Raw genomic sequence first — 26,893 nt, 5'->3', positions numbered from 1 at the left:
CCACCTGATCTGTAAAAAATGTATAATTCGAGATATCCAAATCTACTTTTAAAAAAGGATTATTTGAAATACTGTGGATCTTTTTTAATGTAATTTTGTGAGAAACTAGATATTTTGTAATTCATATCATGAATTCTCTTAGAATTGTAACTTGTACGTTTTTACGTTAATCACTTTGCTATCTTTAGTTTGATAGGAATATAGCATATCTGCTTCTGCTGTTAGATCTACTACGCAATTGTTACCTGCAATATAAATTTTGTAACTTACAGCGCGCGATTTGATTTCAAATTTTCAAAAAATCCTGCGATACAATAACTTTTTGCTAAAAACTTTACATGCTTATTTAAAGGAAGAACAAATTTGTTAATAATATAGTTTGCATTTGCAAATTCAATGAAACAACCTTACGTAACATGTCGCCTTCAGCCATATCGCTTAAACATACAAAAGTCATTAACATAAAAATTCTACCGCCCACGAAACCAATGTCAAAACATCAAAAACCTTACAATTCAATGAAACCAACCATACCACCTTCGAGATAAATACGCATGCAGTAGTTGTGCGCTTCCTCCAGTCAATGTAGTGTAAATCTCGGAGACCATAAAATTCATTGACGTACACCTCCGTTCATATTTATTGGGACACGTGCTAGTCTCGTATATATAGTGATAATTGATGGAAATTACAAAGGAAATTGGTGAAAAGAATTTAAGGTTCCAATTCTAAGACCCTAAGTTTCGGTTTCCAAGGCTCTAGAGTTACAATTCTGAAAAGTTTGATAGTGAAAGTATTTCAATTCTCGTTCGTTAATAGCGTAATTAGGTCACTTTTCGTGACACAAGCTTAAACGTAAAGCACACGTATTTTCATTCGTCGCCAAAATGATTATGTTTAAAGATCAGTGACCCGCGTCTACGAACCTTAGAAAAGTTAAACATTTTGTGGCACGTGTCACATTTCGCTAATCAACTTTTCACTCAACGAATAGTACAATATGCGATACTTTCACCGAAACTATCTCAAAATTAAACTTCGGACAATCCAACCGTAGACACAACAACCAATAAATCTCTTGTAAATCGTGAATCGTGCTGGCAGTAGATACAACGTGCGAACAAATTGGTATAGTTGGAAAGAACCGGAAGCAAGAGCGGAGAGAATAAACGGCGGAGGCGTCGTTTTGGCGCGTTCGTGGTAAAACAAACAGTGCACACGACGCGACGTTCGAGGCGCGGATGAAAAGTTTGGCGTGTGTTTCGTGCATGCGCCTCCAGCGCGATGCACATATTACAGTAACCAGACACGGTGAGAAAGAGAGACAGTGGTTAGGAAAGATCGTGCAAACGACCAGGCGGCGATAGAGCGTGCGAGCAAGATCGTGGCCGCATGATCGGCCACGGGACAATGTAATCGAGACGATAAACTAGATAACTCGTAATTAAAGTTTGCAGATCGATTCATGGCCCCCGTGGAATGAATTAATTACAAGTAAATTGCGAGTTCGCGTTTATGTAACTACGCCGCGCCGATTTTGTCGTAAAAGTAAAAGGAATCGGGTTCACCAGTTTAATTTATCGATCTGCTATCGGTTTGGTTGGTAGTTTCACAGTTGAAAGTATTAAGTTTGCTGCTTTATTTAATCCTATTATGGTTTTTGATTTTTTACGCTATAACCTCGATCTCATTTCAACGAACGAAAAGATACTTCATGTTTGAAAAATACTTTGGTATAACGTTGAAGGGAAAAACTACTAAGAAAATCAACGATTTTTTCGTGCTTTTTCTTCAATTTAAGAAATTAGATGCTTCAAATGATGTAACAGGTATAATTCAGAATAATTTGTCCAGTGATATAGAATGCTTCTAAAAGTAATAAATGTGGGAAAAAATATACGATATATAAAGTCTCCAATTTAAATCCAAGAATATGTAATCGCAGTTTCGATTTGAATAATAAATTGTTTACGTAGAAGTATTTATATGAAAAACAATGTAATAAACTTCGTAAGCTACTTGCCTATTGCCTAAAAGAAATTAATTTAGCAATAAAACAAGACATTCTAAATTATTTCACATACAGAAACGATTACTTGGCCTGAAAAAAAAGCATGACTTTATTCAGGTTACTAAACGCATGTCAGAATTTGTACTATGGTAATTACGTACACATGCAACTATCAAAAAATTGTAACCTGATGACTAGATTTCTCCAACATCACATTTCTCTTGCTAACCAGACAACTTTTACTTAAACAACATTCTATATTATCAACAGTTTGCGAAATAACCCTGTACATCCGCATGAAACCTTATTTAACAGATTGCAACTTCAGGCCAGTTCTCGTACAATTTTCTTTGGATTACACCGTTACCTAATACTTGTAGCTTCATTATTATGCACGAAACCGGCGGGCAAACTAGCGTAACCGAAGCGTTTCAAACGTTCAGTTTCGACAGCAGGAAATTCTGAGAGTTAATATGGTTAATCGTAATCGCTGAAACCAATCAAATCTCATACACGATCGATCAAGTAGAACGAGAATTTTGTAAATTCTGATAAATCATAATTAAAGACTGTGAGTTAATTATGGAATGGAGGCAGCGATATGAACTATTTAACCGTGAATCTGGGTCATCGAAATTCTTTTTATGGATAAACGTGCATACACGCGTTATGATCTGCCACGTGCACGCATATAAACGCAATTATGCATGAAGTGTATTGTCGACTTTACTTTTAAGTCAGTGGGACCGGAAACCAAAACGACCGAACGATACTGGAATATTAAATCAGTCGAAAATTGTCCGCTATCTCATTGCGAAATTAAACCTGTTTCATCCGGAACGTTTCCTAGCTGCATCGTATATTATATTCTTCGAGATATTAAATATTTCATACGATCTTAAGAAAACTTAAAAGAAGAGTTTTTTTGGTATTATAATACGTAAGGCTTAATTCCTTCGTGTTGCAAAAAAAAAAAAAAAAAAAAGAAAAAAAAGGAAACGAGATATATGAAAATAGATTGTTCTTTAAAGATATTGTTATTTGTTAGCGGTAATCTTACAAGATATCGTAATTGATCATGATAATTCAGTTCTGTCTTTAAGTTCATTGCTGTGTAAAAAAGATACAATATTTATTTAGAATTATTGAACATAAAAAAGTCAATTAATTTAAGTCAAATAAAATTAATGAAGCACAGTGATCAACAATCCTATTCAAATAATAAAATGTAGACATAAATCGAGAAAGAAGAAATAGTTAACCTAACTAAAAGCGCTTCCTGCTTTAATTAAAAGTTCACGCGTGACCCACGGTGCACAAAGCTTCGTGTACGCGCGAATTCGTGGAACAGCAAATTCCGCGGCAGAATGGCGAGCATAGAACAATATTTCCTTTGTAATAATTAGACACGACAGGCTTCGGAGGAAGCGAAAGATGCGTTCCTCTCGCGACCATGATCGAGAGTGAGAAACGCGTGACATGACGCGAACGGAAAAGAGACGGCGTAGAAGAGAAATTGCGTACAATATGTAGTGAAACAAGTGCCGTTAGTCGTGTTGGTGTCAGAAACGGTTTCACGTTCCGTCTGATTATACATTAGCCTGATTTAATAATCCCAATATTAAATTCTGATAATAATTAGTCCCAATGAACATTGGTGTAATGTCTCACAGACATTGTTTCGAGGATTGGTTTACGAGCTACAATCAAGTATATCGTATATTTTACTAACTTAGAGAAAGGTAATTTTTAAAACTGAATATATTTATGCAAATTTATATTTTTGCCGATATAAGTGAGAAAATTAAACTTCAGTAGAAATATACTTTATCCGTTAAATGTTATTACAAGTACTATCATACTTTGAATATTTTATATATTTTTGTATCTTTAAGTTTCTCACAAATGCATTAGAATTGGCAGTCTAATGATAAACTATGAAGTTGTCTTAATATTAGAAAATACTATGAGTTTACGTATCATAGAATTGTGGAAATATAATTTTAAAAAATCTATTTTCTATCGAGCTATAGGATTATGTTAATATTTTTTGCAAATCTTGCATTGTTTTAAAAGTAGGTATTTCCATAGAAATAGCCCTAGAATACGCTAACTATGCGATAAATTCTTTTCGTAAAATGTTAAATTAGGGAAGATATAGAAATTGTTATTTTTGCGGAAAATTTTGCAACTGATTGTATTTTCATTGTCATAATGATCGACGGTAGTGGATCGGTATGTAGTTGTGGTTATTCATTCGCAACATACGACGCTCGTTATGCGAAAATCGTGTTCAACTCGACGTTCGGACAACAATTAACGACGAGAAACAAGCTGCGCTACATGAGCGAGAAACAGGACCGGATAGACGAGAGGAAAATAGAGGAGCAACGAGAGAAATGACGTGAAAACGTTACCTGACGTGAAATCATTGTACACTTCTATACGACCATTGTGCACTTAATGAATACTCGCGCTTCAGGAATACCGTTCGATTTTAAACCACTCCGTTTAGCAATTTAAAGCATCTTCCAGTTTCACTGGAAGAAATTAGTCTTAATATGAGTTATAAACATGAAGTAAATTGATGACGTTAAATGGAACTCTACAGTCGGATAAATAATTACGTGAGACTGAGCGGTAAACCTTTTAGATTTTAATATAATCCTTTAGTGTGTTTTTTTTATCCTAAAGTGTTTAATAAATATTGATTGTACGAATAGATATTTTGGAGATGGATTTCTGTAAAGTAGATTAGTCTTGGCGGTAAAACGTGTAAGGTTCGCGCGGTAATGCTCGATGATTTATGACTGGTAAATTAGTTACGCGTACTTGTTAAGCTTGTGATAACCAGTGAATAAGTCAACAGCTCTGAACATGTTCTTCGTTGAAACAAGTGATGATAGTGTTTACGATGTGTGAAATATTTGGTTCTTTAGGTTCTCTCTAATAAATTGTCAAAATAAATTCGAATCCTAAATGAAAGATCGCATCTTAATCTACAACTACTATGTTCCTGACTTTCAGACTATTTACATGTCCTTCGTACATAAACTAATACGTATATAATGTAATAAATAACAATTAATAAACAATAAGTACAATGATAAATTAATCTGTCAAAACTGAATTTGTCTTTCTTTGATCCGCTACACTTCAAAGAATACTAATCCACGTACAAAGCCTCTTCAAATTCTTACTTTAAAAACTCGATGAAATAAAATCTCCGTAACTCTAAGTCTTCGTCTCCGCTGAATCAACAATGAGCGACATTTTCTCGCCGCTTATTGCTGCGTGTTTCGAAACATATCCAATAAACAGCAATTTACAGAAATATTTTGTTTACAACGAGGCAACATACAACGATGTTTTTAATAAACATGGAGCAGCAACAAAAAGTTACTCGATGTTGCTTCAGTGGAGATGATACTTAAGATTTCTGTTCTTCCCGAAGACTGTGCTTTTCTAACTCATACTTCTCGAGATTTCCATTGTTAACAAAAATCTACAATACCAACATGCCGCATTATGCAAATAAAATACGAACCGCATTAATATCCCTCTCAGTGTTCAGTCAAGTTACATGAGGTACCCGCGGAACAGACAAATGATCGCGCTGCCGGCCAATCTTTCGCAAGTTTAATTTCCCCGCGCGTGACAGTCATCCGTGACATTAATTACACGGCATGCATGCCTCGAACGTTCGAAAGGGAAGAAACTGTGTGGCGTGTGCGTGGGTAGTGCGGGGTGGAACGAGGTGGAAAGCACAATTGAAAATGAGAAACACGTGACGGGGACATGAACGTGAAAATATAGCGAGAAGGAAGAAGAGTAACGGGCCATGGGCGTGCGACGGGAACAAGTATCGCGGTCTGTTCGCGACTCCGTGCCGTGGAACAGAGGTTATTAGATGCAGAACGTCGTGTCGTAATAAATGCCCTGAGCATAAATACGCTGCTACGATGCGTCGGTGCGGCTCGTTTTCATGTCGTCTAAATTCTTGTCGCGACTCGTGGAATGTTCGCCGTGCGTATTCGACAGTTGCACTTGAACCAGGAAATTGTCGCGGTCCCGTGAAATTCCAACGAAACGACGCTCTATCACCTGGCACACACGCCAAAATATTTGGGAAATTAACGTCCCCCAGCTCGCGATACATTGCCCATTATGTCTTGGATTCTAATTTCTCTGCTGTAACGGAAATTCGCAATTACGATGTTAACTGGTATTACGAGTGAAATGAATGTTCATTGAAAAGAGAAGAGTACCTATGATATGTAGTTTACTGTTCAAGGTTTATAGGAGAAATAATATCGTGATAAAATAGATACTTGATAGTTTGAGTACATATCCTATAGTGAATATTTGTATTAGATGTAGATAAAAATTCTGTATTTTTAGATTTAGAGTCCACTTTATTTAGTCAGAAAATAGAAAGAAAATCACTAAATCACTGATAAGACTAATTGTAAATTCGGCCAGTCGCGGGGAGACGCGTTCGCGAGGAGGCGCGTCAACGGGAGTCGTAAATTCCCGTTACGATTGTATCAATCGACACCACGAGCAGGTCGATCCCCGTATTTCTTTTGGGATAATAGGGGTAGTTCAGTTGAAATAAAACTGTAGTCTACAGTTTTATTAATATATATATTTATTTCTATTTTGCACGGATACACACTCTCATACACAAGCGAAATCGGTGAATTTGATTACTTAGACGGAACGTAGAGTTAATATGAAGCCCGATTGTCGTACGAACAGTTGACTTGACTGTCGCGAGGGCTTGAAGAGCCAAAGGAACCCGGGAGATGTGTGGCACAGACTGGCCTAGACTCGACTCACAGTTCGTTCTTTCGCCATCTCAGGAGTAGGAGACTTTCTACCGTCTTAGGTAGTGGATGATATTGTTTTTTGGGATGAAGTCCCTTTTTTCTTTGTATACACATCCGCTCTTTCCGTATGGCAGATACCTGTTTTATTCGTGATTGTTACCAGCACGTAATAAATTCCAGGTAGTGGTAAATAGCCCGCTGTAAACGTAAAGTACTTTTTGGGACTCTACGTCCCGTAATTTTAGTGCAGACCGATTGATCCATCTATATACGTTAGATATTAAACTATCGTTAGAGTATATGGTGGGTCCTTGGGTCTGTAGAAGGTCAGAATAACGGTATGAGGGCCGTTGACAGTCAGGTAATAAGGGCTGACTTGTTGGCCGCTTCATACGGCGTAATACTAATGATTGGAAATATTCGAACGTTTAAAATTGAAGATACGATTTGTTCGAAAAATAAGAAGTGTCTTTTCCTACGTCTAATAAATCCTCCATTATTTTATTAAAATAAAATAATAAGATCTACATATAATAATAAGACGATGAGAGTGCAATAATTATTTAATGATAAAATAGTACCTAAAATGACTTCGATTTTCCCAAAAGTTTCGTCACTCTTCACTTACGCTTGACTTACACTTTCACAGTTAGAACAATCACGAACAACTATCTACCACGACTGTCTCGATTCCCGATTACATTGCGCTCTTAAAGATTTCACACGCACAACACACATTCTTGCCACGTGCAGCCAAATTTCCATTAGGCACCAAACAACCATCCTTCGTGTATTCTAAGAACAGCTCATCAATCGCAATCGATACTCTAGCCTAAACATTTGCAAACTCTATCACCCTCGTAATATCACTACAAAAACAAAGTAGATTTTTCTATAAGAATATTTGATTGAAGCTATTCAATCCAATCAGGATTGATTAATCAAATAAACATTCCTAAGATTCTTTCAATTACAGTTTACAGCAACAGCGAAGAGAGATACTTGAGGATTTCTTAGTAAACAGAACCTTCCTCAAAATTCATATTGCGAATATAGCTTACAAAATAGAACCTAGACATAAACTTGGTTTCGTACCTTCACATTTATTATGCATAAAAATTCACAATCTAGTTATTATATTCCTGTTTATTACTAACATTCTTGGCGGAAGCGGAAAAATTATATTCACCATAGTATGTATTTTTCTTCAAAAAAAGAGCACATCGACAAAGGAAACAAATTCCATTACATGGAAACTAGATCGAGAATCCTAGAAGACTAACAATTTTCCTCATACCATCCAACGTATAATCTCACAATCAGAAGAGAAACGTGAGGTACACACACAGTATAGTAAATCTCGACGGGCCACGCTCTGTTTCGCTCTGCTTGCACAGAATAGCGAAAACCTTGATTGTACACCCCTATCTGACATCTGCACGAGTTGTAAGCATTACGATACATTATTACACGGTCGTGTCGCGCCGACAAAGCGCACCAATGACCAGGTGCAATCACGGCCTCGCGTACAATTAACACGCTGCTCGCAATTATGTCCCCGAGGCTTTCGAAACTGCTCCCCTTGTCCCTGTCGTTCCAACAGTGTGGGTGTTGAGACGTATACTGTGTAGGAGACGCACGGCGTCACGATGATTACTCAATTACGGCTGATCAACGGTTCACAGTCCGATTGAATCCCCTTTCTCCGTGGAAACGACTTTTTTTCCAGCTACGAGCTCGCGTAGGACGCAGAGGTTAATTGTGCAATTGCGACCAGTGAATGGAGCGAGCTATGGATGGTGCCTGATTGTCTATTACTTAGTGACTCGTTTCGACTGTTAACTTCTTTGGATATATTCTAAGCAAAGCGATAGAGTTTACTTTTGTAGCGATCGTATTGTCATTTTTCTACAAGGGCTGCAGCCGCTTTCGTTACATGTTTCATAGGTTTCAACGAGTACGATGACTGAATATGAATCATGTTTCAATGCACGTGTTTACTTATATTTATGTGGTTTTGTATGCTACGTGTGGGATGACAGTATCTTTATGGTCGATTGTTTTAATTCTGATAGATCTGATAGATATAGCAGGGCGCGATATAGAAAAATCGCAAAATGAGTCGAACAGAAATTTCGTGATTTATGAGACTTTGAGGAAGATAAAGAAGTGGTATTGATCGATACCAATCATGATACGCGCAATAACATACACCTTTGTCATATCTTGAATAGGGCTTATAACATATGAAATATCTATTTAAACGATTTCAATTCTTTACCTATTCTTAAGTTATATTGAGAAGAATTTCGTTTTCTTGCAGTATACTTTACACGAAATTGAATGCCGAAACGTGCTCTTTTGTTTCGTATGTCGGAAGTTCTTTAGAATTCTTTTTGACTAGAATGAATACGTACGAAATTTCAGCAAAACAAGAGATAATAAGTTTTCGAACTCACAAACTAAGTTGTATTCACCGATTGGAGTATTTTAGTATTTTTGCTTTATAGATACTCATATACAGATATCAACAAAATTTTTGCTTATTTCTGATGGAAAAATTTGTTCATCTAACAAAATACTCATCGCTACAATCAATCCAATAAAATGCTTATACTAATCCTCTATTCTATTACTTTACAGAATTCTACCACATTTTGCTTCCATCCCACTCATTCCACCCTGAACAATTCATCTCCCCTGCCCTCCATTTCCCAACACTTACTAAATCCAATTACGAAAATTCTTGATTTCCAGTTGACAAGAATATAAAACAACAGTAGTAAAGAACGGGTTTCAAAGAACGTTATGAAACCGGGATTCCAGATGCTTTTGTCATCTGGTTGCAACGATATTCGACGAGCGGGGCGGGCCGCTCGTTAACCGAAAGCCTCTCTCGTGGGAGATCCGCCAGGGAGCCTATTTGCTCGTCGTGGAATTCTTCGTTGGTTCGTCATTGTACGCTCATGAGACAGGACGTCGTCTGTGACCCGGTGCCAACGTAACGTGCTATTGTCGCGAAACCGCGAGGAATGCCACGAAATAATCCGTTTTTCGTCTCGCGTTGCGCAATACGCCGGTATTATTCACTTTTTCAGTCCTTTTCAAAACACCTTTACTTAAGATCCAGATGATGACAAGAATTTTTCACGCGTTTCAAAATACTTCGCCCATGATGAGTATATATCAATAGAAGATCACTTTATAATATGCAGGAATAAATAGAAAACGTAGAATAAAGATTTTTCGTGTAAGGTCTCGTACTGAAGAAAATAACGTTTGAACATATTAAGTCAAACATTACTTTGTTGTGTGCGTATTTGCGTATTTGTGCGTATTAAATCGTGTGCTAATTTTGGTATTAGAGTAAAATTCCAGTAGAATTTATTTAAGTGTTTTTAAGTTAACTTCTGTTGTAAAAACTATCTGTATAAACTTATTTGTATAAAATAAATGATACGGATATCAATAACAAATTTCTCTTCCTTTTTGATCAACTTCTACTAACAAAATTTTAGAGGAATGTTACCAAATAACTCTTTTTCTACTTTGCATTGCACAACACGTCTGTACCCATTGTTAACCTTCACAGCTCTCTTCGAAACACCTTGCATGTACATCCCAGACGGTGACAAGAATTTTTTACGCGTTTCAAAATTTCTCGGCCGCGTTCCATGTCGTTCGTGCGCGAAACACTCGACCGCTAACCTCGACAATGCGGCCATTGTTCCATCCTTTCGGTGCCGAAAATCGACTGGCACGCGCTTTTTCAAACTGTGAGTCTGTATTACGTATTGTTCGAACGTGACAGGCAATCGCAGAAGAACTCCAACTGGAAGATTACGTGGTCGTCAGACGAGCTCTGCATACGAATCTGCCAGTAAATTTTTCTGTCAACGTCTGAAATTTGCCGAAGTGGCAGTCGCTCCACTGTGTGATTTGTTATCTTGTCTCTGTTTCATCTATACGCTCAGGAATTTCACGGAATCGTGGTGTCGAACTATGTCGTAATCTGTATCTTCGCAATGTTTTGCAGAATTATTGCATTCTATTGCAACATGATGCTTTTACGCTGGAATTATTATCCGTTTGTGAATTTTTTCTTTCGGTTATCGTAAAAGATTAGTATTTTTATAGGTGACTAAAAGCAATTATGTATATATTGTTTGGAAGTTAGTTAATAATAGCGAATGTTGAAATACATTAGCTTTAAGTGATATAAAACGTAATACTTTCCGTATATATCATGACTATTTCTAGACTAAGTAGATTTATATCCGCATAAAAAAATTAGAGAATCGTTTTTGTGTCTTGATGTAATTTAGTGAATATCTTAGACAATTTTTATTACAGTATCATATAAATAATAAATAAATCCATAAGGGTATTCTCGTTTTTCTTCACTTGGTTGATGCAATACAACCACTCATACTTATTTATCTATATCTGCATTTCTTTATTCACTTTCACTATTCAAGCACTCAAACTGATAAAATTTTCCTACAAAAACAACAAAAACCATAATTCGTTAGTTCCTGGCGTGAAAGTAACGTTTGAAACTAGTCATTCATCGCGGCGTTAACTTTATTACTACAATTACACTCAGCTCCTAAGTTCTCATCAATCGAGAACTTTCTAAATGTTCTCATAACGCCGTGAAAAATAACTAAATTCCCTTCCATTAAAATTTTTCACCTATCTCGGGTATCTAGTCGAGCACCCAACACTCTTGTAGATCGTAACTCGAGGACGCAGCGAGAGGTCGCCTGCTCGTGGATCAGCGGTACTCACCTGAAATCAGAAAACACAAGGTTCTTGAGTGCATTCGGTCTCGTGCGTGTGTAGCCCGTGTTCTTTCAATAGAAACCTGGCTAGAAGATCGTAAATTTACCTCGTTCACCTTGCGCGGATAAGATATGCGGCGAAACTCGTGAGAAGACGCGCGCGAATAGAAAGACTCTCGTAAAGTACAATGTTCGTATATCCGTGGAACGCGACGGCTCCGACCAGAAGAATCTCGGCTTTCCGAAATTTGCATTACCGAACGACAGCGTCTGTTCGTCGAGAATTAACGACGCCACTGGAAGCTTAATTATTTCCAGGCTGCTTGTCGTTTTTCCTATCCCATCGACGCTTGGGAATCGCGAGAATACGCTTTCCGAAATGCAAATCCCCTTCAACGCTTTGAATCGCTAATATCTGTTCTCTCGACCTAACGACTTCTTTATTGTCTATATAATTGAGAGTTTTAATGACAAAGGGTACATGGTGTATAATATTATAAATTTAGAGAAGAATTTGGGAGTAAATTGTAGCGTTTTAAATGATAGTTAAATGAAATGGTAATTCAGGATGTAAAATTTCACGAATGACACCGATAGACATAAACATTGCTAAAGCTCAAAATCTTTTACTTGCTTTTGTCTTATTAAAAAATATGGTACCTTTTTTATTGATCAGTTTTATACCAATATGTGCATGTATTTGAACTTATTACTTTATTTCAAATAATTAATATATATTTCAAATGTCTCTATCATCATATAAAACATATTTATTTCTTATTTCGTTTTTTTTCGACTTACTATCAATTTAAAAATATCGCAAAGTTTCATCTAATAGAATCGTGGATTCAATTTTATAAATTTCGAGTACTCATTATGGCTAGATTACCACGATAAAGTAACTATTACATAATTAACTAAGGTGAAATCTATCTGTCTTTGATTGAGAAAATACGCGTAATTTGTACTTTATCTGACCAAATACGTCACTATGGTTCGTTAATGCTGACTTATCCTGTTATTAAACTGTAAACCGCAAAATGACGGTACAGAAATACGTACAAATTGTATTTATCTTAAATACACCCATGATACTAAATGGTCAATTTCTTGTATATGAAATATATTCTATCATTCAGGCTATAATCATACTATTATTGACAGGTTATGGTACAAATCTTCTAGCATAAATCGACTGAAACCGAAAGATTCATTCCACGTTGGGAACGTAATCCCTTCATTTCTCGAGTTTGTTTTCATTTATTGCCTTTCAAAAGGCACATTATGTGTGCCATTCTACATTATGTGTCATTCCTGTATTTACATACCTATTAACCTATATCAATCCATAATCAAGAATATGATTCTCAACCTAATTGAGAGAAACGAAATCATGTCCACCTCTATCATACCTAACCGAGGTCAACAACAAAAAATTACAGAAGCATCTAACTTCAAAAAGAAGTCTCAAAAGTAGAACGTAACGAGATGAACTTTATGTCATTCACCGAATTGCAATTTGGTTAACTTCTAACGCGTCTAACCATGCTTAATGAAAAACGGCACAAACATCTAACCTCGAATTCCATGAAATTCACGAAAGAAAACAATAAGAGACAATGGCATCAACTTCATATCGTTCACCAAATTGCAGCTTCTCAGATACCACTCATAGCCTTCGTAAGCGTCCTGTAACTTCTCAAAGAGGTACCATTCACGATTAACGCGATCATCCTAGTCATGACAACAATTGCCACGTGGACAATCAGCAACGAGAAACCCAGACGGTGTACTCGAAAGGAAGCAATGGGCTTCGATTACAAAGAGAAAGATCGCGGCGAAACGAGTGTCAAAGGAGGTTCCTAAGAGCCTCTGGGTATCCATCGACGCTTTGACACCGGCGACGCCCGTTCCCGCTTCGAGTTGCGGTGCATCCAACGTGAGAGAAGAAGTGCATTCACCCCGACCGTTTGCATCGTTTACAGCTGCTGCAACCGTCTCTCCGGCTTTTCTAGACTCCTCGCCGGAGAGCAGCTCTATCTCGACCACGGTCCACACTTATGCACTTACGTGTTAATGCCGTAACGACCGCGTCGGCTGCCGCGGTTACAGTTGCAGTTTGCACCGACAGGCCGAGGGCAGGCCGGGCTCCTCCGAGGGCAAGTTACTAGCATCGGCATCCGATTTATTTCCCTTGCTAGTCGACTTCTTCTCTAAGCTTGCCCTCATTTTCATTTCATTGTTTCTGTACTTGTTGAAATTGAAATTTTATAGAAATTGCTGATGGATGAAAATCTATGATTTTTCGTGATATTTTTGTGTGTATTAATCTTTTAGTCCCTTATCTTGATTTGATTCATCTTTTTTAAAAACGAATATTATAATGGACGGTAGTCGATGAGAATTCGTAGCGTTTTTTTAGATTCTCTGGATTTTTTGGTATGTAAATTTCTCAACCCTTGACAGTTCCCTAGATCAAAATTACGCGAGTTGACAATTTTGATATAGGCATCCAAGTGGATGTACAAATATTGTTCATCCACCATTGTTAAATGAAATATCCATACACCTCTTCAATTTCATTGATTAATTACACCTAACATTTATATACGTAAAATTCTACCCGAACATGTACCTAACCTACATATGCTTAAGACTATCGAGTGTATTCCATAGAACATTCAATCACATCATGAGCCCCCCAAACTATTTCATTCACTAATCTTCCAAAAACTTCCTACTTCGAATTCAAAACACACGAAAGCGATAAATCAAACTCCAATTAAACCTCACTTGAACCGACCACACAGGGCTTACCACTTCACGCTAGCGAGTCGAACGTACACGATCATTGGAGAAAACGCAACGAATGTCACGCTCTCGAGCACGTTGAAATCAGTGCTAGCAGCTGTCGGAGGTCATTTTTCAGAGCGCGTTCCCTCCCTACCAAAGGCCGCGCGCGTTCTGGAGCAGAAAGGTGCGAGTAACCGGCGTAGAGTAAGTGCCCAGACTCCAGGTAAGCGATCGGAAGAAGGCCTTCACGGCCGTACGCCCGCTGTAAATTTTACTACGTCATCTCCGGGAACGACCTCGTCCCACAACTGGCACTAAATCCTTTTACGATCGGACCGGCAGCCAAGCAAACTCCGTCTCCGATGTCGTTGACTCGCTTTTTTATTCCGTTCTTCTAGTGGCCAACCTCCCGAGAAAGAGTAAACAAGACATCGAACGCTCGTGCTGGCGAGTATCATTTGCAACTAGGAGGCAGATGTTTGCCCGCGCACAGAATTTGATAAGATGTTCCGATTTGATTAAGATAGACGTCAAAGAGTTGTTAGTTATATCAGTGTTGCTTATTGTATGTGATTTTCGAAGTGATTCGTAGTAGAAATCTTTTAAGGGAATGGAAGGGGATTCTTGAGAGTTTGAAGCCGTAGTTTAACTCTAAGTAACTCGGTTTGATCCAAATTAATATCAATTCGATCCAAATGAAGTTTTTTAATAAATAACTTGATTCATAATGAAATTGTGAAACGAACTGTGTTCTTATTTTACGTTATATTTGAATTCTAAGTGTAATTTTATTAAAAATGATAAAGTTGTATCAGAATATGAAACGAAATTCTGTTTCTATAAATAAGTAAGGAAAAGTGAAAAACTACGTGCACTGTAATTTACAGGAAACAATTGGAACGATCAAACGGGAATTCCACTGAATACGCGTAAAACGTTTCGCGTCCTGCGGGTTTAACCGCGAAATCGTGTTGTGCAATCGTTAAGTGAGTGCGGATAATTGCACATAAATGTAAGCAATAGTCATTAGCTCGACAGCGTTCGTGTACGGGAAAACATATCACCGTGTCAATGCCTCGAAAGTATTATGCGGTCGCGTTGAAAGTTCAACAAAAACATACTTCCTCCTGATTACCATACAAACATTTCTTTAATTGCGCGCGAATATTAATGAATAGCAGGGTGGCTACAAACAAATTGCTCTGGCGTGGCGGTTAAAATTGAAATTACCGAGGGAATAAAATCTTGTCGCTAACACGGCAATTTAAATCAATAGAATGGGAAGTGTATTTTTATATATGTAATGCAATTTGTCTGTAAGATAGATAACTAGCAAATTAGTGGCCATAGTGAACGAGTATAATCAACACTTTTATTAGAGAAAGTAACTTCGACAGGTCTCTGGAAAAGGGGACTCTTTAATTATCATGATTTATATCTTGATTTGTTTTCTGGTGGTTTTAAACATTTCTCGGTTCTAGAAAGATAAATCTAATATATATCATTAACTCGATCTGATCAAGATATATGCGTTCGATTTGTATGAAATTCTGATACATGTATCGAGTACTTGGTTTAACACGATAACGAAATTATTTTAATATAATTACGATGAAACGTTAATTGATCAAACTATACGGAAATGAAATATTAAATAAAGTAATCAGTAGAAATTGTAAAAGGATGAAATGACAATTCTTTTATTAGTACACCTCGTCTAAAAGTTGAAAAGGAGACTAATCTGTTAGTTCTAAATACATAAACTTTTCAAAAATATGTTGTAACCGATCATAGATATCAATATTCTGGAAATGCTCAAGAATAAAGAGAGAGTTTTAGTATAATACGTAGCGTGGAATTATTCCCATGTAAAGCAAGGCAGGTGTAACATTTCATATTTTCTTTCAGTAGTCTTTATTTATGATGGCCATTCTATACAATTTTCAGTTCAAGAACACCAACAAAAAGAATTAAGAGCTCTGCAATGTTAGAAAGTACCTAGTAAAACAAGGGAAACTAGACTCGTTTGAAAATAATATTCATGACTTATGCAAAACAATCGCCGCCGGAAGGAAATTTTAGTCTGGCGTCCTATGAAAATAAAATATATCATCTTTCGCTTTCAAGGACTGCTAAGCGAATTTTGTTTTGCGCTAGCGACCTATGCCGTTAATTAAGCGCTTTCACCGTTGTTCGCCGATGTGTAGCGATTTCTCTCCATGTCCACGAAAGACCAAGTTCGCCGATTCGTTTGTATTAAAACTCGATGACGTGTGCATTTACGTTCAAGGGAACTTACCTACAGTTCCTGTTAATTAATACGATTCATTTCGCAATCTTCTCTGCAACCTGCGCGTTCAAATGGAAAATGGCACGGCTTTGAAAGTCTACGAAACCTACATAATTACGCTATTGCTAAAAAACTATTTGGTCATTCGCTTATTTTACATAGGACTTAATTTAATTATAAAATTATTATCAGTGGATCTGCAATGGTTTTAATCCTTATGATTATTATAATCATATGCAGTAGTAGGATATTATGTTTATAACGTGTTAAAATTTAATTTGAAAGGCTAAGATTTATGTTGTATGGTAATCGTCAAACTTTGTAAAATCATTTTGTTATTTGAGAGAGCAATCTTTATCTTCAAGATTTCAACTTCATTTTATTCGGTAAACGATTGTATAATATTTCTAATTCTGAATTTGATAAATTTTTTCAGATTTTCTGGAGGTCCAGAACATTAAAAAATTTAAGACTGGACACACACAATCTAATTTGTCTGCGGAATATGAAAACAAATGTTTGTCTGCAGTAAGTTAATTATGATGTACATACTACTATTTATACTCTTCTTAGTAGATGTGTAGTTTGTATTCTGCTAATTTTACAAAAAACTAACAAGAGTTGTTCCTAATTGTTAATATGTTCATTTTGTAAAGAGGTTCAGATAGTTATGACATAGTTTACATTTTCATTTACAAGTTTGGTTCATGATTTTACTCATCTAATACTACTCTACACATTGTGTTGAGAAGCAATTAGGATATACTTCCCTTACGTAATTTTAGATCTTCCGGACAAAATGCGCGATAAAAGTTAGGCTCGCAGTTAAAATAGTATAATTAACTACCATATATTCGTATGATGTAATTATCCAAGTGCTAATTTCGCCATCCTATTAAACCGTATTTTCGCGTGAAAATATTCCGGCGTACACACGCCCCGCAATGTTACACCTGCCACGCACTATATCCCGCGCTAATAATGACTTTATTGTTCTTTAGAACCGCGCTTTCGTATATAAAAATAATTCTTCGTGTCGTCGTGGAATTTTATCCAATCAATCATCCAAGAAACACGAAGGAAATACAAGTCACACGCGATCATCGATTTCAAATAATCTCCTATGCAATATTCTCTGGATGATTGGCCGTAAATCGGCAAGATTCTCCAAGATCAACCTTCATGTTGGATTCATAGATTCTGCGCACATCGTCGATCGACGATGCATGAACCATCGAATCGTAGCTTTAAGTCGTGTCGATCCACGGAAGCCTCGGAACACGTGACCGTACAACGCGCGTCTATTATACATGTTCGATATACGTAATGTGTACCGAGGATGTGCAACAAGGTATCCTCCCTTTCCCAGTGGCTGCGCCATGTACACGTCGTGAATTATTGTAACGATCACGAAATTGCAGTTTAGCCGCCATCAGATGTTGCGATTTCGTTGCATCGTCGTCATGGTGCGATCACCGAGCTGCGACCGATGAGAAACATTGCCGGATCTCCGTGCAACGGCCACGAGGCGTCGAACACGGGCCTTTATAGAAATTGAAATCGATTTCGTGTCGGATCGCTGCAACAGACTCTGCTCATGATCGCTTGAATCGGCAGTCAGATGATTCGATAAAAATTTTTAAGTATTGAATGTATAGAGCTGAGAATAGGGGTTTGATAGTTGTTTCTTATCATTGAATTATAGTTAATTATATATAATTCGTATTAGATATAATAATACTATTATTCTTTTAATACATTTATTTATATCCTCATCGGTATTGGTCACTGCTTACGCTGTCCTTCTCTATTTGTGTTGTTCTAATTGTACTTCTCTGAACAACCCTTAAAGAAGCATCCAAGCAATTCAACATCTTTCATGCGTGCGTTAATCGCCTCGGAGCGTGCATCTAAATCTACGCGGACAGCAATTTCTACATATTAATTTCGAGCAACAGACAAAGTGGTAGGAACTAGCCGGACACGAGAGACCACGTTTCTTGGGCGTTAATTTTCAGCTGAACATGAGCATAAATCGTGTTAAGTAATCCGCCTTTCGGTTCTACGTGTATGTTAATTTTCGCAAACGGAAATGTTCGTCGTCGGCGATAAAGTTCTCGTGTGCTCCGATCCGGATTTATCAGCGCTCCAGATAAAACGGCCACGATTTATCGATTATTTCATTAACGGCAACAAGCCGACGACTTTCTAATGACTTCCAAGGAGAGCACAATGGACCGCACAGTCCATGGGTCACGATGGATCGATGTAACAAGTAATCGGTTTACGCCTTTGGTGCCGATTTCTCGAACACACCCACGTGCTATTTGATGAACGGCCGCATCCTCGTAGTCTTAATATACGGGGATAATTGGGTATTGGTTAGCGGTTAGTCTTAAGCATTTAGTCGATAGTTTGCTTAATTTAGTTGGTAATTATAGGTAGGACAGAAGAAATTTTTAACGTTATTTTGAATTTTTTAACTGGGTGATTGCATAGCGAGAAAAAATAATATAACTTTCTGTGTAATGTAGTATTCAATTAATAAATTAATCCTTTGTAATAAACTAATTAATTTTAAAGAAACTGAAATTTGAATTTTTCGAAAGTTTGAAATAGTAAAAATAATTGAATGAAATGCTTAGGGAACGTAAAAAAAGTGCGTGACTACAAAAAACGAACTAACATTCTAGAAATCAATCTCAAAAGAAAAAATTCCTATCACCAATTACAGAAGTTTGATACTATTCACGTCGATCTTCTCGTACTACAACTTCCTATCCAATCCATTTCCCTACAGTATTCAACAAAGAAATCACTTATAACACAAAGACAACTCCGAGCAGAGATGATTGCAAGAGGAAAATCTCGAAAACGCCCGTATTTCATGCATGGGAATCATTTCGAACAACTTCCCTGTACGGTTGCGAACATTGGTGATTGGTTACAGGTCGTGGAATATTTACATACTCGTGTGGGCCACAAGAAGCGAAGCACAAAGAGCCCGCGAATAGAAAATAACGCACAGAAGGATGATCCCGCTAGAACGTTCGAGTCTATGCCACAAAGAATCCTGAAAAGATTCGTATGCCTTTTGTATGGGAATACAGAGGACGCACTCCTCCTTCCATTCATTGTCGCTTTTGAAAAGCGAGCGGATCCTACGGACTCGAGAGCAAATCTCGACAAGACGACATACATAGATTCGAAAGTACTCATTATTCGTTAGTGAACATCAGTTAGATTGAGAAAAAGCGGCTCGAGTTTGAGAAGAACATACGAAAGGGTTAGATAATCTGTCGGCATAAGAATTGAATTATTATTCGAGTGGATCTTCTACAGGTGATGGAGGATACTGGAAGCTTACTTGGAGAAAAGAAGCAGGAGAATTATTCTGTGGCTCTTATCTTGCGATTTGAAAACTTTGAAATATTTATTTGAATTGTGAAACTTTCAATTAAAGTATGAATATTTTTCTAATAAATATTCTGTGTATCCATATTTTTACATGTCTTTTACATTTCTTTAAGAAGACAGTGAAGTAGAACTATCGTAGGACACTTGCATACTTTTGGTAATTCGAAAATCAAAAATATGCTGAAACACGTTATCTTAACTTGACAACGTAAATGTCGAATAGAATCTTTTAGACCTTTATAATACTTTTATATCATTGCTTTCTTCAAACATCAACACAGATATCATTGAAAGGAGGGCTATCGTGTTCATAAACAAACAGACAACTGCAATAATATCGGCGTATCAAGGTTCTAATAACGGGTAAACACGGATGTACAGGTGCATGAGATCCGCGGCGGGTTTCAATTAATCGGATAAACAGATACGTTTCGCGGCGAAGGAGTTAAGTTTCCTACCGGATTTCCATTCCATGGAAAATGGGTCGAGCTTTGAAGAGGCGGCACCGGTAGAGTTTTATACGGCGATCGAAGCCTCTCAAAGCGCGTCGTTCCGTGAAAACTTGCGTGTGGGCGAGAAACAACAAATCTTCGTCTAACCGAAGCTCGGTAACGATCTCGCCGTACGAGCACCACGGTGGAATAAAGGGACCCGAAATAACTATCGCTCGCCTATTTTCGTACCGTGACCCATCAGCTGCTCAAGCTGTTGGGCCTTTCGAATATGGTCGAGACCAGCCATGCGGGATTTCCGGGCCGAAATTAAACGTTTCATGACGAAACAATGTACGAATTATTTCACCGCGATGATCGATCTTTTTCGATTCCCGTTTAAGACTGATAATCATCGATTCGAAACAGATCCTAACAGCGTAAACCCGATTTTCTTGTGATTTTTAAATCATTTGACAAATGCTTAAAAACGATTATATCTTCGTAAAAAAAGTGGGGGGGGGGTAGGAAATAGAAAAACAAAATATCAAAGGATAATTTATATGCTATGATAAATTTATTTTATTATTGTCCAAGGCTGTTTATTCTAGGAAATAAAAGATGCTTTTGAGGAAAGGATTACTTAATTTCACATACAAGCAATTGACCTTCCTACTTTTTTTTTAACTTATTAACGCATCATTGTTAATAAGTTTACGTCACACGATGAGTTCTATAGCAAAGGTGAAATGTAACCTTTCTCGGCATTTCTAGAAACTAACAATGTATCATCAAATTTCATTTAATTTGTCGATGTAAATTACTTAATGAAGAAAATCAGTTTTTGGATAAAGGATAGAAAAAGATCATAGTTCAAAGTTGTGCATAGTTCAATAGTTAAAAAAACTGAATTGATTTAAATAGAACTTACAAATTTATAACAGCCTCTACACCTGAATGATTAACTACTACCTCTACTAAACAGAATTTCTCTATCACCGATGTAAAATAATATAATATATTCTATTATTATGATTTATAATTCTGATATTTTAATTTTATATCGACGAATTATCTCAAACAAAGTTATTTAACTGTATTTCAACAAGTTATAAAATCTTTGTGCTGACCTACCGCATATCTACAGCGTTGACCATGACAGCTGTGAATCCATTCCCTCCGAATCCAGACACGCACGAATTCCAAAGTTTTGGAATTCCTGGAAATAACACCGCCGCTTTACCAAAACAGTCACCATGGACGGTTACTGCCATTGGTGAGTGCTTTCAAAATAAGCCTAGCGGAATATTTCTGCAGCAATTCAATCGTGGCAGTCCTCAGGAATTCGAAGAACCGTATCCAATCGTTATATTTGGCAGAAAAATAATCATTCGTGCAATGAATCAAACGAAAAAAGAGTAATGTCTGACGCTTTTGGAATGTGCTGTTTCAAGGCTCAGTGTGAGTTGTAAGAGTACGCTATACACATGTATGTTTATTTAAATATGCTTTAATGTGTATTGACACCAGAGTCCTTGGTTAAGCATTTTAAACGCGCAACACGATCGTCGATAAATTATGTATCATAGCCAGAAAATGCGTTGTATGCAAAATGATTTCATGGAAATAATTGTTAAATTATGTTGTTAACACTTGTGATTGACTTAAAAATACTTCGAATATTTTATGAATACAATTTTGCACGAATGTTTTACAAAATATTACGTTATGAAGGAATATTTTACGAAACAAAAAACTTAACGTTCATTTATTGCGTCGATTTGGAGAAAAAGAAGCCCAAAATAATTTCTGTTTAATAATGTTTGGTGTAATAAAGAGATAAAAATGTTTGATAGATTATCTGTTTATCGAGTTTGCCTTATTAGAGTTTGCTGAAAACATTGCGTCAGTACGCAACGTCCCGTTGAAAAACAGTTTCCTTTCCTTCCTGAAAGTTTTTCGTTTTCTCAACCGCGGAGAAACCAGATCTTTCCCTTGCTTCTCCCGATATACCAGCTGGAACAGTAGCCACGACAGCAGTGGGAGTTTACGAGACGATACAAAGCGTAGAAATCCGTATTAGGAGAAAATCCAGTAATCGCGTCAGCTGCACGTATAAGGTATCGATTCATAGCCGGTTGAGTTAAGATTGGTTCGCTTCTGTCTGCTAGGAGCAACGTCAAAATCTTACTTTGTAAATCCCAACTTTGATAATTACGAAGAATAATTGTCGAATATATTTTTCATCTATAATTATTTTAATTATCATAATTATTCCATTACATGGGAATAATTTGACAAGAAACATGAAGTGTATTTAACTTCTTCAATTAACTTTCGCTACAATGAAGCAAAATTTCAAAACCTTTGTTTCTATTATAAAGAAACATTTCCTTAAAACGAAGGCTAAAACCAACTTCTAATAAGTACAATTCTATATATTACTTTTTTACCGAATGTATATTTGCAGTAAATGTTGTGTAACTTCTCCATACATTTTCAGATTCACTTCAAATTTTAATCACGGTAGTCATATTTCATTATTGTACTTTATAGTATTATAGAACTTCAAAATGCTAACATATAACACAAACAATATACACATAAAAGTTTCTATAGCAAGTTAAATACTTTCGTAAGCCGCTGCGTCGGTGGATCGAATAGCACACAATAATCCAACATTATCGTCCCGTTAAGACGGCGTCTGTTTGCTTTTGCTGGGATCGTTGTACGTCGATACCAGGTGAAAGTCCTAAAGTCTACGACCGGTTACGCCGAAACCCGTTGCAGGTGCATATATGCATCAGCGCCTCGGTACCGGTGCATCCGAGAAGAAGGTCACGAGCGGATGCATTCCGGGAGTCGTTTCGATCGTCCTTCCACTCCGGCAAGGTCGTTTACAGGAGCGTCCGATAAATTGACCAACAGGCGATGAAAAAAAAGATTAACAACGAGGGAGAAAACGGGTCCCTCGTTCCGTTATGAGAACCCTCCTTCGGACACGCTTGCACTTCGGTCCAATCCATTGTTAGGAAATATGACATTGCTCTTTTTATACCAATCAGGGTAAAATTTTGACGAACGAGCATTTGTACATTTTAATTAGGATATTCGATTGAATAAACTATTTGAAATACGTAGATGCTTGATTAACGTAAAAATACGTTGGAAATGAAACGTTAAGTGACCGATAGTAGATAAGGGAATAAAGGTAATTTTTTAAGTTTTTATTTTCGAATTTTCCAATATTAAAATTTTCAGATGTATCGATATTTAAATTTTGAAATATTGCAACCTTAAAAAATTTGAACATTAAAGAATCTGAAAATTTAAATATTTGCATTTTTAAATCTTCAAATCTTTTAATTTCATAATTTTCGTATCTTTAATTCAATACATAAAGATCGCAGGACTTGAAAGCGCTTAATTCGATTCAATCCAATTCAACGCATCATCAATTTTTCGTACCCAAACGGCACACTTTCGCGAGCGCCGCTGATCAATCATCGCTGATAATTCTCAGCTAATTTTCCGATGCGTATTTTCACTAATGCTCGCCGTGCAAGACCTCCTTGACATCAGCTGATTTTTTCACGTCGTCGAGCATCGCGATTTGGTCTACGATTTCCGTTGCTCGTCGACTTTCCTTGCACTCTTCGCGTGTGTCTATTGACGCGAGAGACATCACCGCATTGACAGGAACCGGTAATCGACGACACAGGCAAAAAACACAGGCAAAAAAGTCACGTAACGTCGATTAAGTAACGTGGCTAATGCATTGGTCAAACAGCGTGGTAATTATCTCGTGTGGCTCTTGCTGCGCCCTGCAGCGAACGCGTCCACTCGAGGAGCGTCGTTTACACGCTAACCGCTGTGGAACAGCAACTTATAAATCATTTCTTGCCTCAATCTCGAGCGGATCACTTCTCACGGTGTAACCATTAGCTGTTTCATTGCGTTCTCCCTTCTTTCGATTCAGAGACTCGATGCAACTTAGTCGACAACTTTCCGCTCACGTTTTCCTCCGACCAACGTCGTGTCGATTCTCGCCACGAGATTCCAAGCACGCCGCGCGTCTGTGAGGTCCTAGAGGTAGAGAGCATGGCTGTGGAGACCCGAGGGATGGGGTGCATCTTTCCCGGCGTCCCCGCATTAAACTCGTTTCGACGCGCACCACAGGACGCTGGACCCAGACACGATTTTCTTGCGAACTGTGTCGGCTGAGTGTCGATCGAGCTTGTTGCTGAACCAGTTCGGGACACGTCCACCGTTTCTCCGTCGCGGTCTAACGAGTCGGATATGATGAAATATATCACCACCGATGATTTAGCGAGCACGTAACGCCAGTAGAATGTTAAGCCTACGAATATATCGATAGCGATGTTGGAATTACACTTACAATTAGCGTGGACATACTAAGGGTTCGTATGATCCGAGAAAACCGTGTAATCGTTGGCTATCGTCGATAAATTGAATTTTGCTCGAGTGATGATATATGTATATCGTGGATGAAATACTTTGTATAATTGCGTTATGGTAGGATTTTGCATGAATTTTGCATATCGAATATTTTAGTTCTGGAGATGCACTTGGAGAAGAGAAAACCATGTAATTGTTCCATATCGTCAATAAATTCAATCTTGGCCGCATGATATCGTCGATAAAATATTTTGTATAATTAAATTCTGGTACAATTGATATTTGCACGAATTTTGCATATTCTGTATACATATCTCTCAATTTGTTTGGTATATCCAGAGTAAGTTTTCGTGTGCTCGAAGAAAACCGTGTAATTGTGAAATCGTTTATAAATTGAATTTCGTTCGCATAATGAAATATATCGCCTATAAAATATTTCGTATAATTACGTTCTGGTAGGTTCGATTTTTACACGATAGATATTAGCTACGCGAATGTTGTTCGTACAACTTCTCGGTACGAGGGATACGTAAGTAGAAGCTTTATGTTAGGGTTTATGTTAAAGCGTATGAGATACTTGATGGTTGTAGTTACTTTAGAGAATTTTACATAAATCGATATGCATACCGGTTACCTTTAAGATGCTTCGAGAGTAGGTATCCGCGCATTTAGGTTTCACGGCAATTTTCGTTTCTCTGCCGGTCTCCGTAATGCAACCCGATTACCCGTCAAATGAAATTTTCATTTGCAATGTTGAAAGCAAATGGCAGATACGATCGTTACGAGGAAACAAGTTCATTTTTTTTTTCTTGATTTAAATTAAAAAAGAAAATGATTGATACGAGAAAAACTGTGCCTTGTCTAGCAACATCTTCGCTCGTAAAACCTGTTAATGATCAGTTGCCAGCTTCTGAACCTGCCTCGGCCACATTTACCTGCTCGGCTTGCAGTTTCTACCTGTCGATCAGTATGTCGAAACTTCCTTAGTTCCTTCTTTCGATCTTGATCCGGATAAGAAAGGAGGCAGCATAAAATAATCCGTGATTACAAATTAAACGAGAATTTCATCGGAATTATTTTCTTCCTATAAACACAGTTAAAGTTTTATTGTTTTTAACTAAAGGAATACACATCTCCTCTTTCTCTTTTCCTCTCTTAGTAGTTAAATTTTATTGCAGTTACAACTGCTTCAGGTACTTAACGTTATTTTCAATGATCAAGTCGGTTTGCTATATATTTTTTAGTTGTTCTGAGTAGCGAATGCTATTAGTTGATAGCGGATACTCTTCCATTTATCGTATATTTCCATAACAATTTTCACATCAAAGGTTTCTGAGAAACCCTATAATTGCCATAAAATCTACAACGCAGGAAAATCTCTGTTACACGTACAAAGCCATCTTTGTTCCGTTATTACAGCAATCACCATACAAAAGAAATAAAGCTGTAAAGGAACCAGCTATTCATATGGTGGATTCTATCAATCATCATTTAACATTTTATAGGTTACGCGTACTTCTCATAAATTTTTCATTATATTTCTGATAAATAATCATACATCTCAATTTTCTTCAAATTTGCAGGAACATACCCTGTAAAGAAATGTTTTGTTGACGACCAAGCCCAAATCCTTTCCTCGCATAATGTAAATACAATCTCGTTTTCATCTCTTTCGAAAAACAATTCGATTCCCATCAATACACGTATTATTCGTCAGTTGTATCGTCGATCGTCCAGCCTGTGGATCGCACGACCATGCTGCACATCCGGTAGCGCCTCACGACCTCTCTCCGCTTCTTACTCGTCCCTCGTTGTACATGTGTTTCACGTAATACGTGGTTAGGATCGACATATACAACCGCTCGTGGTCTGCCCCGCCGGTATTATATAAAAGAGCAAAGAGAGAGGCGCGGCCC

The 26,893-nt window shown here is 37.3% G+C and overlaps 1 protein-coding gene across 3 annotated transcripts in view; it reads right to left on the bottom strand.

The window, feature by feature from the left end:
- The window catches only part of Smash (smallish), a 156,456-nt gene that overhangs the window by 74,065 nt on the left and 55,498 nt on the right, over positions 1-26,893 (bottom strand). The gene's annotated exons all lie outside the window — the stretch shown is intronic.

This window comes from Bombus fervidus, chromosome 6 (genome assembly GCF_041682495.2).
Source record: "Bombus fervidus isolate BK054 chromosome 6, iyBomFerv1, whole genome shotgun sequence".
NCBI lineage: Eukaryota > Metazoa > Arthropoda > Insecta > Hymenoptera > Apidae > Bombus > Bombus fervidus.
This window is presented reverse-complemented; position numbering and strand designations above follow the sequence as displayed.